The 22527-nt window shown below is 41.0% G+C and overlaps 1 protein-coding gene across 9 annotated transcripts in view; it reads left to right on the top strand.

The window, feature by feature from the left end:
• Positions 1 to 22527, top strand: part of BACH2 (BTB domain and CNC homolog 2) — a 195729-nt gene that overhangs the window by 77189 nt on the left and 96013 nt on the right. For 6 of the 9 annotated variants that reach the window (XM_026093406.2, XM_064508786.1, XM_026093407.2 and 3 more), the window contains one exon: positions 11187 to 11295. The exons of 2 other annotated variants lie outside the window; for them this stretch is intronic. The gene's annotated coding sequence lies outside the window, so the exon portion shown is untranslated. The remainder of the gene's footprint in view (positions 1 to 11186; positions 11296 to 22527) is intronic. One more of the 9 variants, XM_064508783.1, reaches the window with a different exon arrangement.

The following is a 22527-nucleotide window of genomic DNA, read 5'->3' as shown; positions in this document are numbered from 1 at the left end:
TCCCTTCTGATGATGTATATGTTGCTGTGGTGCACGCTGGAAGAATGAAATTTAGCTATGGTGGGTCTTTCCTTATATATTTAGTTTAATGCATTCCAGTCTGTGCTGTGTTGTCATAAACCTTAATCTTGCCCTGCTGAATTGTGCCTTGCCAGTGGGGAACCTGGGATGGGAGCTTTGTGCTGTCTTGGGGGACAAAGGAAGGAAGCTCTTCTAAATGGCAAATTGTGCTAAATTCTGGATAGGCAGGCATTTGTGAAGGGCTCTACCTGGAAAACTGAAAACTGGTTGGGTGTTTCAGGGAGCCTGATGACAAAGGTAAAAAGAAGCTCAAAAGTGGCTAGGAACAGAAAATGGTAGCTTTTCAGGCATTAGTAAATGGCTATCACAGTCCATATGCTCATGTTGAGATGTTTATTTTTGTTGAGAAATGAAAAAATACACTGGGTAGTTTTATACATAAAGCAAAAAATGCACTAGGTATTTTTATATGTAAAGCAAAAAAGCTACATGATTGTGTACAATTGTAAAAGCTTTTTTTATCACCGTAAGTTTGGAAACGTAAGTGACAAAGTAGATGAGTCATGTGGGTCATCTGAAGTGAGTGCCCATAAAAAAAACTTGGCAGCTCATTATCATGTGTTTTCTGTCTAACACTTATTTTATGGGAAGAAATCTTTTGAAACTTTTAAGATTCTAAATTTTATTGGTGTTACTCATCATCCATCCTTGGAGCTGTAAAGATGGGCTCTGTGAGCTGTAAGAAGCCCGTGCCCAGGTTTAAAGGACATCAGAGGCATGAGAGTTTCCATAGCAGAGCAGCCCTGTGTCCTGTCTGAACGCTTGGTCAGTAGGAGTTTTGAGATGGATGCAAAAAAACCTACAACTGGCATTTGTATATTGAACCTAGTTATGACTCCTAGTAGCTGCCAAAATTAGTTTAAAATAGCTTTTACTCTGAGAGCAGTGTTACAGATTTATATTTGAGTTGTTTGGACTTCATAGGGGTTGGAAACTCAGATTCTAGACAGTGCAACTTTCTGTTTTTTTGATACAGACTTTCACGTCGTGAAATTTTTGTACTATACATTTCTATTTTGAGCTCTGGGTCATGAGACATTCAGTCTAAAGCATGTCATTGTTCCAGGACTGAATATTTGCCCCTTGGAGTTTTAGACCAATGTAGTTTACGGAATGAGAAAAGGAGCACTTTGTTGACATTTGGGTTATCATCATTTATGCTGCAGTGATGCCCAGAGGCCGAGGAGGTCAGGGCCCCGTTGTGCTACATGCTCCATAAACACACAATGACAGAATCTGCCCAGAGAGCTTGCAGCCTAATTTACTTTTTTCAAATGGCAACTGTCACAAGCTGCTCAGGAGTGTGGAAGGCCAGGCTAAAGCTTAGGAGAGGTGGATAAAGCAGGAATAATTCAGGTGAGGCAGCCAAATGTGCATTGCAAATGCAGTTTACAGTAAGGACATTAGGACTGCATTCTTCATGTGGGTGAGCAGATACAGATACATAGTTCGTTGTGTTGATGACTTTCTGATATATTGCAAAGCCTTATAATAAGTGTTTCTCAAGTGTAATGGACTACCTCATTTATCCTTGCCTACTATTCTGTCTCTGCCAACACCAATTCCAGTAGGACCAGTGTGAGAACAAGCTGTTAAAAACAAAGATACAAATTAGAGAGGCATCCTTTCTCCTTCCAGATGTGAAATCTCTCTGCCCTGTCCATCCCTGTGCTTGTGTACACAACACCGCATAGCAAAGGGCAGGGAATAGTGTCCCTGAAATAGGAGGAGGTTTAAGCTATGATTAAAAAGTGCTGGAGAATAGAATCACACACAGCTGAAAGGGAGAATATCCCCATTTTTCTGTGGGATATGAAACATCACAGTGCATGCTTCTAACTCTGGATAATACCAGGGTAGTAAGCCTTTATGCTAGTGATAAAATTATTTTTGTTAATAATTATATGCTTTTTAGTGTATGAATGTTTTTTCCATATTTATAGTGTGTATCTCTCTGAAGCATGTGCAGATGGACTTCTGCTTTGTGACTGGAAGGTTGGAAATAAAATGAAATGATTGAAAATTCTCTAATAGGTATCATAAGTCCATTACGTGTTATTTGTACATAATATACAACAGTATGATACGGTTTCTGTGGCATATGCTTTAAAGGATCTGCATGATTCAGTAGTGGCTTTGCCACTATGACTGGTCTGCAGTCCTTGTGAAGCAGTGTAGTTAAAACCCTATATCCCGCCTTACATCACCAGTATGATGATGTACTCCGAAGTAGTGTGTATGCTGTATGCAGCACCAGTGTGGGTACAAGCTGAAGCAAAACTTCATTATGTTTGACAGTGTCTTTTTAGCTGAAGTACTGCCATGATTTGCATGACAGTAGTGAATCCCAAAATTGGTTGATTGCCGAGAGAGACTTTAAACTGTGAAGACAGACGTGAGAGAGAAGAAGAATTAAATGCTTAATTAATGGATTTGTACTTCCTATTTCTTGGAGCATGGCTTTTTTTCTTCTCTCCTGTATTGTTTATTTTAAGGTGCCATACGTTCTACTAGAAGCCGTTTAGAAATTTGGTAAAGAAACCCGCACGTGAGTATTAAGAGGGTTCTGAATGTGACGCTCTAGTAGTTGAGTATTGCACCTTTCTAACTGGAAAATATTTGGGGCTACCAATGTATAGGCGTTATTTGGCCAGTGTTGTATATTCTAACGATGGCATCTGTGCAATCGTATAACTGCTCTTGCTCCTGTGGACTAAAATGAACCTGTTAGCTGAGGTTTAACTTTTCGTGGGAGAAGTTCTTCCCCTTTTTCCTGGATTCTTTATACCATGTTTTCATCAGAATTCTAGTTACCAACTTTGACATTTCTTTGGTGTCTCCTTATGTTAGTTCCTTACTTCCCACATGCTGTTTTATGTGAAGGTCTTTATAAGTTGCTTCAGAGGACTAAAATCTTTCGTGGTGATAGAGATGCCAACATGCGTGACAGTTCTTATCCACCCAAAATGGCAGTGATTGACTTGTATTTTTTCATATAAACTGATTTTTCTCTCAGAAAAGTTTTCACTTAGAAAAGGTAGCTATTAATTACTTACCTACCTGTGTTTCAATATGCCACCGTCTGGTTAAATAGCTCCCTTGTCTATTTCTCTCTGAAACTATAAAGTACTCTTTTCGGCAGAACAAGCTAGATGACATCTTGACACTTCCCTAATGTTTTCAAATCCTGGTGGGTTTGAGTGAATTATTTGATTTATTTGAACTTCAGATTTGGGTCTTGTAAATATGCACAGATGAAAGCTAAAAAGGTTGACAAAAACGCGCTTGCAATTGGAAGTGCTGGGTTTGGCATAGTTATCTTTGGCAGCATGAGCCTTGTCAAGTCCAAGAACGAGAGTCAACATAAATCTGTTTTGATACCAGTAATTGTTTTACATTATGGTAGTTATTACTACCTTCACCATTGTTTTATTGGGAAATGCAAAGTAAGGCGCAGGTCTCACCCTTAATATTTTGGTACTCAGTAAGCCACACACTTGGAGAAGATGGTTATCCTCATTTTGCAGATGGAGGACTGTGGCCCATATATAAGAGTGGGTTGCCTAAGAAATCGGAGGCTGGCGTTAGTTGGTGGGCTCTGATCTTCCATATGTTAGCCCAGAGCCTTAATGCAGAATGGCCCTGCTTTCACAGACCAATATGCAGCTTTTTCTCTTTCTGAAAAATAGTACTGTTGCCCATGAGAAAGCTGGAAAGCTATGTCCATCCAAACAGTTAAGCTTTCAATTATATTGCTGCTAAAGATAATTGCAGGAGTTTATTTCTGATCTTTTAATGGTCCGGGGATTTGGAAGTTCTGTGAGAGAACAACGTGAACTGTGGTTGTAGTTTGATGGAAGGATTTGTTCAATAACATTAGATTTATGTACATGTAGCCATCAAGGAATGAGTGCAAGTAGGTGGCACCTCTTTTGCTGTTATTTCTGCGACTTCATTTCTCAGTCTTAAGCTAAGTGCTCCTGCAGTCCTCTTCTGGTGGGCACAGATGCTTTTTATGAGCCCCTGTGCAGGGGATGATCAGATCAATAGGTGTTTAATTTATAAGTTTCCCCTACCCATTTTGTTTTCTATTAATAACTCTGTGTTTTATTCCTGCAAATATCTCATGTCGTGCATCTGTCTATTTGGGGAGCTAATCCTGTTGTGGTGGGCATCTATTTCAGGAGCAGCCTAGGCAAAGTATAGGTTATTGTCGTACTGTCATCCGTTACTGTCTGTAATGGGTTATACAACTAGTATTTTAGTGTTGGTGTAATGTAAGAGTTCAGGAGGGAAATGTGTATTTGCAGCATGAAGTCATTAAAAATACTGTGTGGATTTTTCCAAAAGAATAAGCAGACCAAGTGTAGTGGGCCCTATGCCAGAATATGTAATATCCTTGCAGAGCATCAGTTGAAGCTCCACGTTGGTTTAAAAGGCAGCTTTACATGGGTTTGTTGAGTATCCCTTTAAAAAAAAAAAAAAAAGGTTTGTGTACAGAAGTAGCAAATGAATTCAGTTCTATCAGAAAGTAGGTCAGTGACTGACCGCCCGATAGCATGAGGCAGCAGTTCCTAGTAGAACTGACAGCTCAGCAGCATGAACCCTCAGTGTCTCCAGGAAACTTGTTGTGACAAATGTAAACACATTATATCCTCTATTCCTCTTATTTATTTATTTTTTTGCTGCTGCATTAGAAACCACAAACTGTCACTCTCCATCCCCTTTCTTCACCCCTTCTGGTCCCCAAAGGGAAATGCCTTGTAACATAGCTAATAATTTTTGCAAGGCTGAGTAATGAGTAAGGCATTCCAGCAGGGTTGGGTTTTTCTGACAGCTGAAGTTGAGCGCTTTAAAGCAGACTTGACTAAAATCCAAACCAAAGAGTTTCTGATGGTGAGGGAAGTCATTGTAAAGACAGGAACTGGATGAATTCAGGCTCCATGTGTCCTGGTCTTTCATTGCTTTGTGCTGAATGTAACTTTTGCATATACTCACTTCACTGTTTGTATTGCCAACATCAGTAACTGTGTGGCTGAACAAAGAGCACTCCAAAAACGTCCTCACTGGAGCCCAGCAGTTCCTGAAGTGGGGAGGTTTTTTTGTAATCTGGGGGGAAATGCCAAAAGTTGATAATATTTTTCCCCACTGTGCCTCCCCACTTTGCTCCTTGACCCACCCCATAAAACAAAACTACCTCAGAGGACATGGAGGATTTTATGTTCTCCTTTTCACTGAGTTGTCTCTATAGCAGGGAAAGAAGATGAATCTTACACTACCAGCTTCCTTGGCTAGTGCCTTTCTGGTGGTGATTCCTGCCATGGAAGTCGCTGTGGACTGGAAGGTCAAGGAAGGCTTCTGGCTGCAGTGCCGTATTTTGGTGGGTGAGACAGATGGCTGAAAAGCTGCAGAGTTGGCTCTTTCCTTGGCCCTGTAACCAGGTTGCACAGGCAAGTCAATGCCACAGGAAGCAGAAAGGAGGATTTCTTTATGTACTCACTAAAATGGTCTGATTTAAATGTTTTTCCTGAAGAAGTACCTGTTTGACAGTTCTGGATTTTCTTAGTTAACTGGTTATCTTTTTGGCGTCAGGTCGCCCAAAAACATCTAGAGGACTCTATGCTCGTTTATGCAAGTGCTCTATAAAAAGCGATTTTTGCTGTGTGGTAGATACCACCAGAGCCTTCAGTTGTGCTTTGCCATTTAACTGAATCTTTAAGTTCATTTGTTGGTGAGCATTGCATTAAAATCAAAAATGGATGACATTGTCCAAGCAAGAAGTAGAGATTTGATTTGAGAGCAGCCATGGGAATATATTCATTTGAATTTTTCTTAACCAAAATGCTTTTAGCTTTGGTAAAAGTTTGACCACAGCGGACACAAGTTGAGGAAGAAACTAGATGATTTATTTGACCAAAAATGGCTGAAAGTAATTCAGGAAGAAGAGAGTCCTATTTCAATTAAGTGCATGTTTTGCTTCATAGTTGTTGCTATAGATAATGCTGGCATTGACTGTTAGACACCATGCAACAGATGTAATGCTAACAAAGTTGTGAAAAATATATTAATGTATGCAGTTAGAAAAAGGCTTCAGTTGTAAAGCAAGGGGAAAGGATGCCCATATGCATGTGTGTGAGTCCGTTTGTGTGCCGGGCAGGAGAGGCAGTTCTAGTTTGCCTACAGAGGGATTCTTGCACTTCCTTTTTTGACGGAGCCCACAAAGGGGGAAATGGAGATGTTGGCTTTCAAGTGATTAACCTCTTCACAGAGCCACTAAGCTCCTTCTACTTTAAAGGAATGGAAGCGCAAGGTGCTCTCCACAGAGGCATGAATAAAGATCTCGTCCCTTTTCCCACCGTTTCATGCTTGCAGAGCTCTCACTGCCCATAATTCCCTCCCCTGCTCCGGGGAGGGGATGGGAGAGTCAGAAAGAGAAGGATTTCTTTAGGCCCGGGCTTTGCTAAGCAAGCCACTGCAGGTTCAGATCTTTTTAGTTCCAGGTAGTTTGAATATCTGAGTCCCTTGATAAGGTTTCAGAAATGGAAATATTTTTGAATCCCCCACTCAGCTGGAAGCTACAGGGTTTTTTCCCTGCTCCCCCAAATGCTAGCAGGAGGTCCTGCGAGGCCATCCAGTTAAGCTGCTTCCCTGTTTGCGGGTGGGCGGCAGACCTCAGTGTACGAGATATGACGCTGTGACCTTTGCAGCAGTACGAAGACGAATGTAGAATACAGACAGGAAAATTACCCACGTTCGAGTTAGTCACTGATGTCACTCGCCTTGGGAGAGGAGAGACTTTCATAAACCCCAGCAAATCTGAACTACTTGGGTTACTGCAGAGCGGTAACTCTGCCCTCTCTGGTTGGAAAAGTGGTGCCCAGGGAACAAAAAAGCTGCAGCACCACTCTTTTTTTCTAGTTCGGGAACATCTGTTTCACACAGTCTGCACCACATGCAGGCAGTTGCTACCCAGTACATTTCTCAGTATGTTGTACTTTATTCCTTCAGTTACATTGCTGCATCATGAAGACAGCAGGGTAAATTCATATGTTCCCTTTTTGCTTGGGAAATCTTGGTGAGGGTTTGCCAGAGCGAGCGTCTCCTTTATGGCCGTGCACACAGCAGCGAGACGGGGGACTCACTGCAGGATCGGCTAAGCCTCTGCCATCCTCTCCCTGCCGATCTCTGAGGGTCACAGCAGTGTGGTCCGGTATAGGAAGGCCACAGAACTGATTTGGTCTTCATTTCTCAGCTGCTGAAGCTCTCTCGGCCTTCCTGCACTTCAGAAGGTTGGGGAGGGCTTTCCCCCTGCCCTGCGGAAATGAGGATAATCAACCGTTGGTTAGAGCAGGCAAGACCTCAGGCAAAGGACGTGGGCAAGAAAGGCCCTTTTGCTTGCAGGTGGCTTCTTCATATTCACGAGCTGGATCTGTCAGGAAGAAACTTGTCACAAGCGAATGCTTTTTAATGGAAATGGACACTTTTTTCCCCCCAAAAGTATGTGAACAGTTCCATATTTTTTTCCAAATTAGTGCCGTTCACTGGGTTAGTGGGGATGTCTTGGGCTTTTTCTGTCCCAAAATAAGAACTCAGGGAGTTTAAGTTGCTTTTATTTCCTTCCATACAGCAAAGGAACAAAAATGCGTGTGAGAGATCATATTTGGGCACTGGAGATAACTTACAATAGAACTTAGATTTTATCAGTTTTCTTCTAGTCTGGAGGAAAATTAGTGTTACCCTCTGGGTAAAAGAGGAGGCAGTTACACAGCTGCTGTTTTTGAGCTAAGAGTTGGATCAACCTCATTGACTCTCGGGCTGTATCGAGTGACTTAGTGCACTTCATGTGATGCACTGAAAATATTTCAAACTTTTTGCTACTTAGGAAGGGGGAGGTAGGAGTTTCTACTTGATTGCTTTTCTAAATGCACAGCAATCTAAACGAATTAAGCATGGATGATATCATTTCAGTCAGCAGCACAAGATAATGTCCGTCTTGACTGTATGTGAATGTGTAATCCTCAGTGTCTCTGCTTCCATTAGATCTAAAAGAGTAATCAATGTCATTTGTCAAAGTAACATCTCAGATGATGGAGAAATTCAGTACAAGGACATATGGTGCTTGTCTGCAAGTAGGAGTGGCTCCGCGTGTGTTGATCAATTCTCCATATCCATCTTCTGCAAAAATACCAGTATTTAGTTCAATGCTGACATAAAGTCAGGCTGTCACAAACAAGTTTGCACACCATTCTCTTCTGGTGCAAAGCAAGCCAGATGAGCAGTGCGGTGTTAAGAGTCCTGCATTTTAACAGGAAGAAGTTCAGAAAAGGTGAGTGAGGTGTGAACAAGTGAAGCGTCCTTATGAAACTTCATCCCCCTTAATGTTTTGCAAGAACTCTTTTTAGGTGCAATCATACGTCTTGGGTTTTGTAGAGAAATTACATGGATCATTGCTTGCCCCAGTGTTGGCACAGGCTAGGGTGAGTCGATTGCTTCTGCAAAGATACCTAGTTGCCTTTCTTCGTGACTTAGGAACCACTCTCAGCATCTCTTCTTTGTACAAATGTTGGGGGAAAAAAAGGAAAATGAATTCCTTATATTGCAAAGTTGATCTGCTGAATGAAGTTCTTCTGCACTCATACTCAGGGTGTGCTCCATGGGGTGGCTGACTTTAGTAAAGGGTAACTGAGAGGTTTCAGTCCAGAGTGCTGGTGCAAAACATAAAACGGTGTCTTGCAAGTGCTCCTCAAGAAGCCCATTGGCTGAGAATACTCATTTCACAGTAATGTGCTCCCTCCCTAAACTAGTCCTAGTATTTGGGGTTTTGCCTCTTGAAGGGCCCAGCTTAATTCTTTTTCTTCTGTCCTTCATTCACCATCCTCATGTCCTGATATTATATTACAGACACTGCAGTGTAACGGCATGGTTTGGTTGCCACGTGAAAGGCTCTAGTGGGCATCTTTACAAAAGTGCAGAGCACTTCAGTAAAATTTAAAGATACAGGTGTTTACACCTTGGCCGGACAGATGCATTATTTATTTCCTGTTGATTGAGTCTCCCCAGCCTTAGCCTTATCTCTTAGCCTTCATTTATTCTAGTGTGCAGCTCACAGTTTTAATTAGCATGTTACCTACTGAAACACTGCTCATTTCAGGCAAAACCACCACTTTGCCCATTACTGAATCTAATGCGTAAACAAGACAGATTATTTATCCTGCCTTGAACGAGAAGAGGAGGAGCTATTTAAGAGCTCCCGTGGGCACGAGTGCTGACTAATGGTTGCTATCTTGAGTACACAGAAATCAATTTGGACCTTGTCTGATGAACACTGCTGCTTTTTTCTCATATAGAGCTATACAGAAGAATTGGGAAATAAATGCGTTCACTTAAGATAACAAGTGACAGCTGAGAACAATTAAAACTCTTACTTGGAGCTGTATTTTTTTTCTTTCTACAGTAGGTGGGTGGTGTCTGCAGCTCTGAATAGCTGATACAGGGTATTTGCTGCTGGTCTGATGTTATCGTTCACAAAGAGGAGAAAGTATCATGCCAGGTTATTTATTTTACAGCCTTTTCTTCTTGCTTCACACAACACACAGATCTTGGTAGATGGAAAAGGATTTTTTTCTTGTTAGAATCTTTTTGGCAATAAACACATGCCTAACTGTAAGAGGAAAAAAGTTTCACAACCTATCTTGTTTTGTGAAGCCCAAACATTTGTGAAGCTTACAAACCCTCAAACTTTGCATAATGTGCCCATCCCTGATCTCAAACATGAGGTGGCAGAAGAGGGAAGTGTTACTTTTTTTAACCAACAACTTATGACTGTGTCAACACATGACAATTTGTCAAAGCTTTCTGTAGTGGTGCTGTAAATTAATTTTTAGCATCAGTTGTGAGTGGTAAACACTTTGTGCGGTGTGAACAGTTCTTAGTACGGTGTGAGTTGTCAGCAGCTTGCTATCTACCCTAAAAGAAAAAAAATAAAGAAGGGAAGGATGAAAGCTCGTTTACTAGTACAAAGTGGATCTGAGTCTGCAAAAATTAGATATGCGGTGGTATTTTTTTTCTCCTCCAACCCAGTCAGCCCCACCTTGCAATTCGGGGCTTGGCTTTGCCATTAATATTAAGAACCTGTACTCCAGGCAGGGGGTTGAGAAATTGCAACTTCAGTCCTGCACTCCAGAAAGTGCTTGACAGTGAACAGGTTTTTTAGGCTGACGGCTAGATGAATGAGAGCCCCTCTGTACCTCTGGCACCTTGGATTTTACCTCTGTTTGCTTGCTTTAAAAGCAGAATTTGTCCTGCAAATGCAAGCATGCTCCTTTGTTGCAAAGTCTTGCATAAAGAGCATGAAATGCTTTAAAAAAAAAGACGGTAGCCCAAACAGAAATGATGGCTGCGCTCTCCCTCTTCCTTGCCTGCCCCTGTGCTGTTTCTTCTCCTTGCCTATCCCAGCTGTTGTGGTAGGGTTTGCAGTAGTGATTCTTACAATAGGAGTTGACGTGATAGAAGAAAATGATTCAGTACGAAAAGCTGGGGAGTATATACTGCAGAAAACAACTTTTCAGATACAAACCTATTTTAATCTGTTACTTTAACAGAACAAGCAGTAATAACCTCCCAACCTAACAATGACTGTTAAACTGAACATTAATTCGTTCAGTCATTGAATTGCTAACGTGTCTAAAACTTGCAAGTGAACACCCACTCAAGAGAGAAAAAGAACTTAGTGCCTGGAATTCTTGGCCTTACTGAAATCACCTAGATTTGTGACACCAAAGCCAGTATTTCATCTTGCATTTCCTGAGAATGCTTTAGGTAGAACTAGATTAAGAAAAACAGCTGTGCTAGTTTGTTTGCTGCTCTGATACAGTCAGCATGTTTTTTTTCTCAAGCATAGGTGCTCTCAGCTTCAGCTGCCTAGATAGGCTTTGACTGTGGTTTGAAGCTCGTTCCTGTAAATGGACAGCACACTTTAAGCTTGGTGTGAGAACTTTATACAGCCCTACTAAAGCTAGTTTTAACCTGATAATGATTTAAAAAAGAAAAATGACTTTATTTGCGTATTTGCTCACAAAAGATTTTGGTTTTATTTCCTTTTCTAGATATAACTGTAGGTGCTTCTTATGTGAAAGAGCTGAGCCACACCATCCAGTAAACTGTCTAAAGCAGCAATTGGCTTGCTTGGAAATCATTTCCAGGACTGTGTTGTAAGTAAGTATTTTTACAAAGCAAAATGAAATGATTTCTTTGGTTTTCAGGGATTTTTGGATGTTTTGATTGCTCCGTACAATCTTATAGTTTTACTGTCACATTTAATCTCCAGTAGCAATGCACGTGAGGATATGAACACTCCTGCGTCTAAAACATTTAGCTAAAGCCCCTTAGAGCCCTGTCTTCTTGCTGGCTTGTTCTAAAACTCCATGGCACAGTAGCTAAACACTTCTAAGATTAGGCACCTATGTATAAGTCTAGCAAGAAATTTGGCGAAATAAATACTGATCTATTTTGTCATTTGCCAGTGCAGTTTTTCACTCTGTGGCTTATATGGTTTTTCAGAAACACGCCTTTAGTGTTCATCCCTGTCTGCATTTTAGCTATGGTGGGAAAGCCTTGCTAGTGCAAGCACTTCATGCAGACATTCTGGGCCATGAACTGTGATCTGCCTACCTTGATTTGAAATACTCCATGGAAAACTGCGATGGATAACCTAACTGGTCAGAAAAGAGCACTGGTTTGTTTGCTCTGACACTCTCTGCGTGGTGAGGGAACCTCCGTAGGCTGTGAACAATGGTGATTTGGTCTCCTAGATCTGTCTATGATGAGTATATGTGAATGAATAAGACCCCATTGCAGGTTAAGAGCCGTTTGCATTAAATATGGCATTGAAAACATGTTTGTACTTAAAAATGAATATCATCATTGTAGAAAACTTTGAGAAGTGCACCAAGAAAACCTCATAATACCATTTATACAGTCACTTTTGAAAGTATAATCCATTTGGGGATATTTGTGACCTAAAATTTTACAAACATTTTATTTCTTTTTATATTGCCCTCATTTTCCTGCTGCTGGTGATGCGGGTTAACCTGACATGAGAAATATTTATGACCTAAGTGCATTTCCCTCAAAATGGCCTCTGACAATATGGTCCCTTCAGAGAAAGAGAGCAAGAGGGTTAGTGACTTAGGACTCAAGTCACTTAAAGTTAAGCACATGTATATGCATTTTACTGGTTGCTCACACTGCTCAGCACCTTGCAGAGTAGTCCCTATAGGTTACATTTGCAGTATATAAGCTAGTTGGGAGAAGGGAAAGTGCTAATCCCAACACTCAGTCCTTCATTCCCAGGTGGTAAAAAAATGGAATCATTTCTTTGGAATAGGCTTCTTGTTTGTGGATTTTTGTTCTGCGTGGTCAACTGACACACCTGGATCACTCTCCAGGTGAGGTTGTGCTTGACAAAGATCCTTGTCTCAGTTCTGCCATTGTCTGCCAGGTGTTGTGTGCTGACTGCCATTTTACCATTGCTCTATGCCTGCCAGGCCAGTGTAGCACTCAGCTTGATTCTCCATGGCTGGATGGGAATCAGATGAAAAAAAGGACCCGTTTGCTATCAGTGGTGGGACCTCAGCTCTGGCATCTGGACAGAGAATGAGTGAGGCAACTGCTTGGGGAAAGATGCATTTAGAACAAAACGAAATTTATATTTTTGGTATCCTGCTTATAAATGGTCAGTCTCTTCCTGGAATGTAAGTCCAGGTGCAAACTCACATTGTTTTCACTGCGGGAGGCAGATGCCTGGCTACCTGTAGGGTCTCAAGTGCTTCTGGTCTTATCATGCATAGTGATGCAGCACCTACCGGCAGGAAGCCTCGCTCTGACCTTGTGCCCTGGCTGGCACTGCCGTCGTCGTTGTCCATAACCATTAGAGCTATTTCAAGGAGAACTTTTGGTTTTATTGCCGTTAGCGATATGGCGTTTTGTTATGTTATGGTGTTTTCATCACTGTGGCACGAGGAGCTAAAGCTGTGCCACATTTATGCTGAAGCAATCACAGCTTGTTTCCTAGACCAGGTTCAGATGTTGTGTCCCAGTGTGCATACTACTGAAGCAGTTGTGCAGTCTCAGTGACACCAATCCCTCAAAGGATTCACTATTCCAGTGTGGCTTTCTGCCTCATGTCATTCGAATTTAACTATGTTAGTCTTTGTAATGGTGCCAGAAGGCCACATATTGGATCTCTACAAAGTCTCAAACAGTAGATACATGTTTTTAAATAGTTAAATAAATGTTAATTGTGATTCACGAATAGCTTTTCCCCAACTATTAAGTAATATCAAACACTGAATTTTTCAATAAGTAATTGTTTTTTCAGCTGCTGAGTAGGACTAAGTTTTTAAAATATTTTTAGAGGGTTATTTTTGCAGCTGCGTGGCTGCTTTTAGCATGAAATTTTCAAGTTATTTTGTAGGGCTTGACAGCCATGGATGCACAGTGGGCAAAAGCTGATGAAAGCCTGTGGTTGAAGTGGTATGATTGCATTCTTTTGATGCACCTTGGTTCGTTGTGGATAGTTTGGGCTGCATCCAAATAAGCTGAAAATAGCATATTGGCCACTTTCAAAAAGTCTGTGGTTTTGCAGTATTTTCTCAGAAATGTCCAAAGTTTTTTCTTTTTACCATGTTAGCTATTACACACAGGTGAAAATTAACTACTTTTCTTTTCCTCTCAAATCCCTTTTTGTAAAGGATTCAGCCAGTGTGAATTATTTCATGAAATAACAGTTTAACTTGCTGCATCTTGTTGCCACTAATGTAATACTACAGAATTTTTTGTTAGAATTGTGTTATGTGCCATTCACTAAAAGATCTGAAGACATTTTCAAGTATCAATTCAAGCACTATCATGATGATAATAGAGACACCATGTTTTTACACAGAAAAATGTGTTTTTATCTTAGTGCTGCAGTACGCTGATTGAGAGTACCTTGCTTACATCTGCACAGTGGTTCATTAGCCAAGCCAGCAAATCATTCTAGGCACTTTAATGCTTTTCTTTAGCTGATTGCTCATTTTGATGTATTGCATAGCAATATTGGAACATTTACTTAGGATCTTTTTTGTGCATCTCCTTTCTCTTGTTTTCCCACCAGATCTGTTCTGTTGCCTCAGAACACTGCGGTTCATATAAGCATTTGCTGTAATTCTTTGAAACGGTGAATAAGAAATCTCCTTCTAGATACTACTGACATGTTTTGATGAAGCCACAATTATGAGCACAGAGTGTACAAATGAAGGACACTTAACACTTAGAGCTAGAGAGAGGTTAATGTTGGCAGGGGAGAAATAGTGAAGGTTAAATTATGTTCGATGTTTGTCTGCTTTTCTTTTCTTTTCTTTTTTTTTTTTTTTTTAAGCCACGGAATAAAAGAACCAGAATAAAAAGTTTCCACAAAGCAGAAGTGTGAGTGAAATGAAACGTAGTGGCTAGACAAATGAAAGAACCACATTCATTTAAAAACACCCAAAACCTTTAAATTTCAAAGACCCGGTAGAAAAGCTGATCTGTCGGACACCCAGTTTGGACTGGGTACTCAACTGGAACTCATGGTCGGGGTTCAGTTACCCCACTCAGTCATTGGTTTCCTGTGTGTTCTTGGGCAAGCTACTTAATCTGCCCCATGACTGACTTCCTCATTTTTAAAATGGAGATCATCGTCCTCCCTTCCAAGGGGGTACTATGAAGGTGAAATCTACTGATGCTTCCGAAAGACTTGGATATTACAATGCGCAGAGCCCATCTAGGAGCTAGAGTGAGAGGGATGAGCTTCCTTGCAGGGTTAGTCACCCATGCTGCTTGCGTTTGGGTGTTCTGGGAGTAGAGGAAATGATCTAGAAAGTTGAGGGGGGGGGGTTTTTTTTGAGCCTTTCAGATCTGGTTTTCATGGAGTTTGGCTGCCTTTGTGGTAGGCATTTGGAATAGTCTCTGTCTCTCCCCTCTGTCTCCTGATAGCTTTGAGTCATTCATATCTGCTTGACACACACGACCCACACAAACCCAACTGGATCAAAAATACAGCTTCTGTCACCTCCTGAATTATAGAGAGATTTCTTGACATTTAAATATGGTTGTGCCTTTTCATAAGAAAGAAACTGAAGAGAACATGAGCCTGTTCAAGAGGTATCAGAGGTGACCCTAGCAATTGAGGAAGGATATAAGAGTGAGCTGGCCACTACCTTCCAGGCCTCCTGGCAAGGTGTGCACTGGCACAGTGTTGCCGCACCTGCTAAAGGTTTCTGGATAGCCGAGCACTGGAACTAAATGGGTCAGCTGGCCTGTAGTCTCTCTGCTCCTCCACTCAGCCTCTGATAGGCAAATATTCATTTAAGAGATTTTGATATGAATCTCTCACAGTGCTGATGCTAATTCTGAGTAAGGAATCAGAAATGACAAGTCACATGCCTTTTGATGTGTCCTTTTACCTTACATGGGTTGATAGTCAAACTTTTCTCACCATTTACTGGCATTCTTTTTCTCTGGGAAGAGGGCGTGGAGGCCTGTAGACTCTTTTTCGTCTCCAAACATTAGTAATGCTCTTCTCCAGCCACCAACAAGGTCTTGAAAGTACAAGCAGGTTCATGTTCAGATCAGGGCCACTTTTGTTTTATCTTTGATTCTGCTACAACAGCTCTTTCTATTTCCTGTCCTCCCACCTTCTTACTGCCTTCCCTGTTTTTGGCTTTGCTTTCACAAATCTTCCTTTGACCTGACCCTCAGCTTTCTCCAAGTTGCTAGGGTTGATAAGAGATCCTCCTCGTTTGAACCTGCATATCCTCCCATCCCTGCCATATTTCTGTCCTCTTCCTGTGGCCACATAAATGCTTCCTCAGCCATCTTTGGAGGTCCCTACTCACTCAGACCTCTTTCTGCCCCTCTAATCTACCAAAATTAGAGAAACAAAATCTAATGTCATCTCCAGCCAGTAAATCATTTTCTGTTTCTCTCTATCCTGGCCTTCCCTGAGAAGTTTTTTCTTTCTCATGACTTGTATCATGTAGGATACAGCAGTAGTACAAGATGTGCTGTTCCCTTCACCTCCCTGGTCCTCCTTCCTCTACTTATTTCTGAACTTCAATCAGTCTTTGTCTTGGATGGCTTGGCTTTTCTCCAGTAACTCTCTCATCAAGTTGCATTCCTGTGTTTTTTTCTTCACAATTTCACTGCACCCTGTAGTCCCTTTCTCTTCATTCATGAGGCAGGGTTTGGTTTGGTCTTCGCATTTGGACCCCAGTTAAAGAGAGAACATAGTAGCCTAAATTCTGAACCCGGGTGCCAGATAAGAGTACCTGCCCTGGGTCAGACCAAAGGTCCGTCAGCCCAGCCTCCAACCACAACCAGGAGCACACGTCTGTGCAAAGGCAGCAGGCACATGCGGACAGTGCTGTACACTGGGAGGATGCACTGGCAGATCTGTGATATAGAGCCCTCTCAAGCCACAGGTTGCACCATTAGGTTGTAAAAGGCCTTGATGGACCTGGAGTGGTTCCATTGATTTCAGGTGAGTTACCCCCATTTTAGATGGATAAAGAACCCGCTTCTTGCTTGGAGGGAAACGGTGCAGCTCAGAGTTGGCTGCTGCATCTAATCCAAAGCTCTAAGTATGAGGATTTTCAATTATAGGATTGTGTGTCATCCGTTCCAAAACTGGTTAGTTCAGAGTCCCCTGCCATGAGAAAACACGGATGTTTGAGACGTGGCGCTGCTGCCGCTGGGTGTCCCCTCTCTGCCTTTAATGGTTACCAGTCTTCCCAACTGCAGAAGTACAAGGATTTCTGGTAAACATGAGAATTCAGTCTGCTTACAGCTTTATAGTACTGCTGCCTGAAAATGCTGCAGTGGCTTAGTTGTCCATTGCTATTTCAACACCACGCCCAAGCTACAAGTAAGTAGTTATTGAACTAATTTAGTTTTGTACCCAAGACGTAATTTTCTTCCTGCAGATCGGGAACCCTGCTATTTAACACAGTGTAATTGACTTTAGCTGTAAGATTCAATATACTTATCTAGGATTACAGTTCAATAAAATCTGCTCGTGCCTGGAGTAAAAGGAATTGCAGAAACACTCAGCGATCGTTTTCTGCCTGTTCCGCAGACAAGCTAAATTTCATATCTTCTAATCTTTACATTTTTGGTTATGTTGCTGCTTGACCTATTCATTCTGGTTAGAGCTGGCAGAAACAGCTTTAAATGCCACCATTTTGCATGGAGATCAAGCCAAGTGACTGAGATGTTGCATAGTATTCTTAAGTCAGTTTTACATGACTAACTCTCTCATTTCAGTGTGCCCTCCTGGTGACGGGGTGGGGGAAAGGGAACTAAACTGTGTCTGGTTTCATTATGAAGATGATGATTATAGAATCCACAATGTATATGAGATTAAAGCCCTATAATTTTATAGACCAAATTGTGCACAAAGAACAAAATCTGAAATCATTTCAGTCACTAACCATGCTTTTGTCTTGCCTCACCCAGTATAGAAGAAATAAGTATTGGAAAACAAACATTTATTCAGAACATCCTCTTACTATTGACCAAGTAGGAAGTTGTATTAGGCCAATTTCTACAAGGAAGCATTCACTGGCCAGTTTGCATTGGCTTTTATGACTGTGTGCTGTAATTGTGGAGAGCCTTTTTGCCCAACTATTCATTAACATGTTTTTCATTAGCCACTGTGAACTCATGGGAAAGCATTAGATTAAGTTTTTTGCTTGCAGAGCTTCAGGGAAAAGTAGAGACTTTTTCAGTGAGACCAAGAGGCGCACAGGTAGTGAGTAATTTGGGATGACTGCTGAACAGAGTGTGGGAAGTATCCTTGACTGAACTGAGAGCACAAGCTTTGTTGATCTTACTTCTGAGAGATGTGCCCCAAACTGCAATCCTTAATCCAAACATGATCTTAAGTTACTAGTTCTTACCTACCACCATGCTTCTTTTCTGGATTATTTCTTCTGAGCATTATACTGTTGCAAACTGGAGAGGAAAAATAGACTCTCAGACCCACAGTAATTCATTTTCCCGGTTCTGGCACACTGATGTCCCAAACAGTAAAATACAGAATAACACTGATACAGCACTGATTTGTACAGCATTTGGTGTTCTAGTCCTCCTCTTTGCACTGTGTATTTTTCACATAATTTTAAACAACTGCTAGGGCTACAGAGAATAACAAAATAGGATAAACAAAGCAGAATGGGCAGATTTTGTGGTATGAGTTAAAAACAAAACAAAACTCCAAAAGCTATGAGAATTGGAAAGAGTGGCTCTTTTACATGGCAAAAGTTGAAGTATAATTACTGGGTGCAAAGCATGGTTTTTTTACAGGAATAAGTTATGAGTGCAGATCATACCTGAGACCCTAGAAGCTGGTTCAGCTGTGATTTAAGAGTAGTGAGGAAGGCTCTCTAAAAGAGTTCTTTCTTTCTTCCAGTTACTGAATCAAGTTTGAGCCTGGATTCATGCACATTGATTCTTACTACTTCTTTGTGTGATGGGACTTAACTGTGATGGGGATAATACTGATACAAAAATTCTGGTTTCAGATAGCATGAAACTGAAGAAGAAAATAAATGTAGTATTCAAGCTTTCTATTTGAGTTAAGCTGATATGAAGAACTAGATAGACGTTTAAAAAATAGTAGTTGCTATTTTACTTTCCTTTCTGTGTCCTTTATGAATTAGTGAATCCTGTTTTTCTTTGTTCCCCATGCTTTTGTTATATATATTTTTTTTCATCATGACACTCGGGAGTTGGTGCAAAGTGAACTAAATGGCAATCATAACAGACACAAATAGTCACTTCAAATTTTGCCCACTTAGCTTGTGGCAAAACACTAATGTATGTTAGTACACTGCTTACTGGTATGCAGTGCCAAACTGCAGACATTTTGTTAGCGTTGCCAGTGCTCTCATGAAACCAGAAGTGATTCTTTCACTTGCTTGCTAGAGTGCAAAGTAGCCTTAATTCCCGTTCAGTTTTTCACTGCTGCCTCCATCTTAGTATTGCCACCCTTGTACCTTGGAACAACAAAACTTCGAAGAGTTTGTAAAAGCCACAATCAAAAAATTGTATTGGTCTAGGTCTGATAGGTAATACCACTACTGACTACCTGCATTCTCTTCTCGAATCTGGCACAAAACAGTACATCTTCTCCCGTTTCGGGAGCATGTCTATCCATTTCTCTCTACAATTGTTGAAGTATGTGAAAGTATCATTCAGAAAAGCATGAAAGATTCCCTAGATATACTGGAAGGTTGATGACACTCCTTGGGTTCTGTTCTGAGTTTAGATAAAGCTGTATGCTTCTGGGCATCATTTCTAAATCATAATTGAGGTTACCTCGTTTGGTTTTGTCATAGGTTTGTTTTGTAAAGGTAGCTATGCAGTCATTCTTACATCAAAGGACCTATGTAAATTGCTTGCATTAAGATTTTTTTCAGTCGTTGAAAAGCGAGACTTTCATTCTGCTTCATTTGAAGGATAGAGACTACAATATTTTGCGGATATTTCTAAGTATTAGTTACATGTCCAGCAATCTACCACAATTAGGGAAACAAAATGTAATGACATCTCTAGCCAGTAAATCATTTTCTTTTTCCCTTTTTACATTTGTTTCATGTCTTCTTTTCCTCCACTCTTTCTGGACTCTTTTCTTCTTGAATTGAAATCTGCCATTGTATTGGCCTCAGTACTTGTTTCTTCTCTTGTTTCAATGGATCATCCTCCATCTTCTCCAAAGCTGCAGTATTCTCAGGTTCTCTTCCTATCTCCAAGTCTTATTTTTAAGAATTAGTAGCATGCTCTGTAATCCATGAGCACTATTGGATGTGTCTACATCAGCTTTACAGTTTGAATCAAGAGTGCTCTTCTGAAACAAGTCTTCCAACTGTCCCCAGCTGTGAGGCTTTGTTTCATGTTGGAAAGTGGTCATGGAGCATGTGAACTGGATATCTTTTGAATGAAACAAAGCTGAAAGGTGTGCTCCAGAAGTACAGCTGATGTATTTCAACTGCTGGTAAGCGTTCAGTCCACAGGACCATGGTCGAATTATCCAAGGTAACTTGCACAAACCAAGGTAAAATGCACAAAAATAGACATCGCATTAGCTCCCAGCAGTAGCAGTTACAGTCTACAAACAAAGACTAATGTAGACATGGCCATTAATTGGTGAAACATCTGGGAACACATTTCTAGTAAGCGCAAGTATCTGTCATTAAATTCTTCTATACTTTCTCCTTAATCTATAAATTCCTGGTCCATCTAACAGGAGTCTGTGTTCAGTCCCAAACTTGACACCTGAGTGATACTCATTGAGCCTGGTGCTCCTGGTTCATCTCCACTCCATTTTCATGCTTATGGTGTAGTCTAATCCTTTTATTGTTGAAATCTCCCACCTGTTTCTCCCTTTGTTTTCTTTTTTTGTTCTAATGATACTGCTATTCCAGGGCATATTCCCTGGCAGGAGACCTGCAGTACAGCTGGCTGGATCATCATTAGCCTGGTTGTAGAAACCACTGTTTTATGTTGCCTGTTCCTCAGAAAACACCACTAGAGGCAGTTGCAGTCTCACTTGATTTTTAACCGTTTAAAACATGTGAAAATAATTAATGAATTATGTGGGGATGTGTAACCTGAAGAATGTGGATACGTGGGAGTGTATGTCGGAAGCATCAGAAATGGGATCACTCCATTATTCAAGTACCGATGTTAAAAGGTGAAAAAGTCAGTGTGCTCTGAAGTTTGATTGAATCTTGGGGGTTTTTTCATATCTGTCTTCCTAGGTGATACTTCATTTTGGAAAGTGCAGGGAGAGGAGCAAACAAGAAGCTCTTAAATTCCCAACATTTTCCTTTGGGGAGAAATCCTGCAGAGGAAGAGTTCAGAACTCTTTCGATAATCTTTACAGCATTTAATCCCAAGAAAATGCAATAAAATCAGTGCTTCCACTGAGAATTGGCAGCATATTCTTTCCGTAACAAAAGACCGGTTTTTGGTTTCTTTGTAGTACAGTCTGATTCAGTCTGAGTTGACTGAAAAGAGTGAAATCTGTTTTTGACAGATGTTCCCCACAATCTGGCAAATATAAACACTCCTGCAAGACGATAGACAGCTTGTTTACATAGGAAATCTTTTCTTTTTTTTCTTTTTTTTTAAACAAAAAAAACACAAACAAAGCAACATTCGGATCAGTCATTCTGATCAAGGCAGTGTCAATTATTAGGCTATAAAGGGAACTGATGACTCAACTTAGACACAGCACTGCGGCGGTCTCCGATTTTCAGTTTCATAACAGATTCTTTTCAGGAATGATTTTCATTCATATGTTATGTTTAAACATATTTCTGGAAGTGTGTATCGTTTTATAATAGCGATGCAAGAGAGGAGTGGCAGTGTATGTGAATGTTTGTGCAGAATTCAGGACGCTTCCCCGTGCCTCAGTGGGACGTTTGGCGCATTGTGGGATAGGGTTTCTCTGATCGTATCGTACACCAGGACTGGATCCACACAAAGCTGTTTTGTCAGTCACCATTTTAAAATGGCACATATGTGCACATCAATAAAATTGAAAAGAACTTTGATTCAGAGAGTGAAATATTTTGATCCGATCCCAAGCTTAGTAATTCCAGCAAGGGCACTTGTTAAAACTGGTGACTCAGAAATTGAAATGCAAAGCGTTTCTCTGAACGGTGGCCGGAAATTAGCTCTGAAAACTGAAACAAAGCCCAGACCGCAATTTTATCTATTTACTTATTAATTTTAGATGTGCGAAAATCCATTTGTCTTTGGGAGACATTTTGATTCCTTTTCTGTAGCACCTCTATGATCCTTAGGCTGTATGATCAACCATGCCAGGACTGTCTGACATGTCTAATTTTTAGTTTAAAAAAATGAGTTCCCTGTGAATGATTTCATTGCCCATAGTGCTGTCTGATTCTGTCATGGCGTTTGACAGAACTCGGTGAAGTATTAGGTAGGACAGGATGCTGGAATATTTGAGGTCATGTAATAATAAGGAAAAAATCCACAATAGTGGAATTGAATCAAGTGACTTGTTTGTTTAGTGTACAATACATAGGTTATATGTACAGCGTACAATGGCATCTCACTGCTCCGGGACAAACAAATCCAAGCATTTCTCTGTCAAATGCAGACCCGCTGCCTATCTGCTGGTCCTGCCGCCTTGCCAGGCAGCGCGTGTGGCTCTTACCCAGTGAAACACATTGCATCTTCTGCTCTGCCGTGTCCCACAATACGCTTCTTCAGGGCGCCGGGGAAAGAGCCTCGTCACCATCGCTCAATGACTGCGTGCTTTCATTGTAATGCTGTGCTAGGGATTGCCACTGTGCGTGTCCGCTAATCCAAGCACCGAGTCCCTCAAACGCAGGA

This window comes from Dromaius novaehollandiae, chromosome 3 (assembly GCF_036370855.1).
Source record: "Dromaius novaehollandiae isolate bDroNov1 chromosome 3, bDroNov1.hap1, whole genome shotgun sequence".
In the NCBI taxonomy this organism is placed as follows: Eukaryota; Metazoa; Chordata; class Aves; order Casuariiformes; family Dromaiidae; genus Dromaius; species Dromaius novaehollandiae.
Note: the sequence above shows the minus strand (reverse complement) of the source record. Positions and strands in the feature narration are given on the sequence as shown.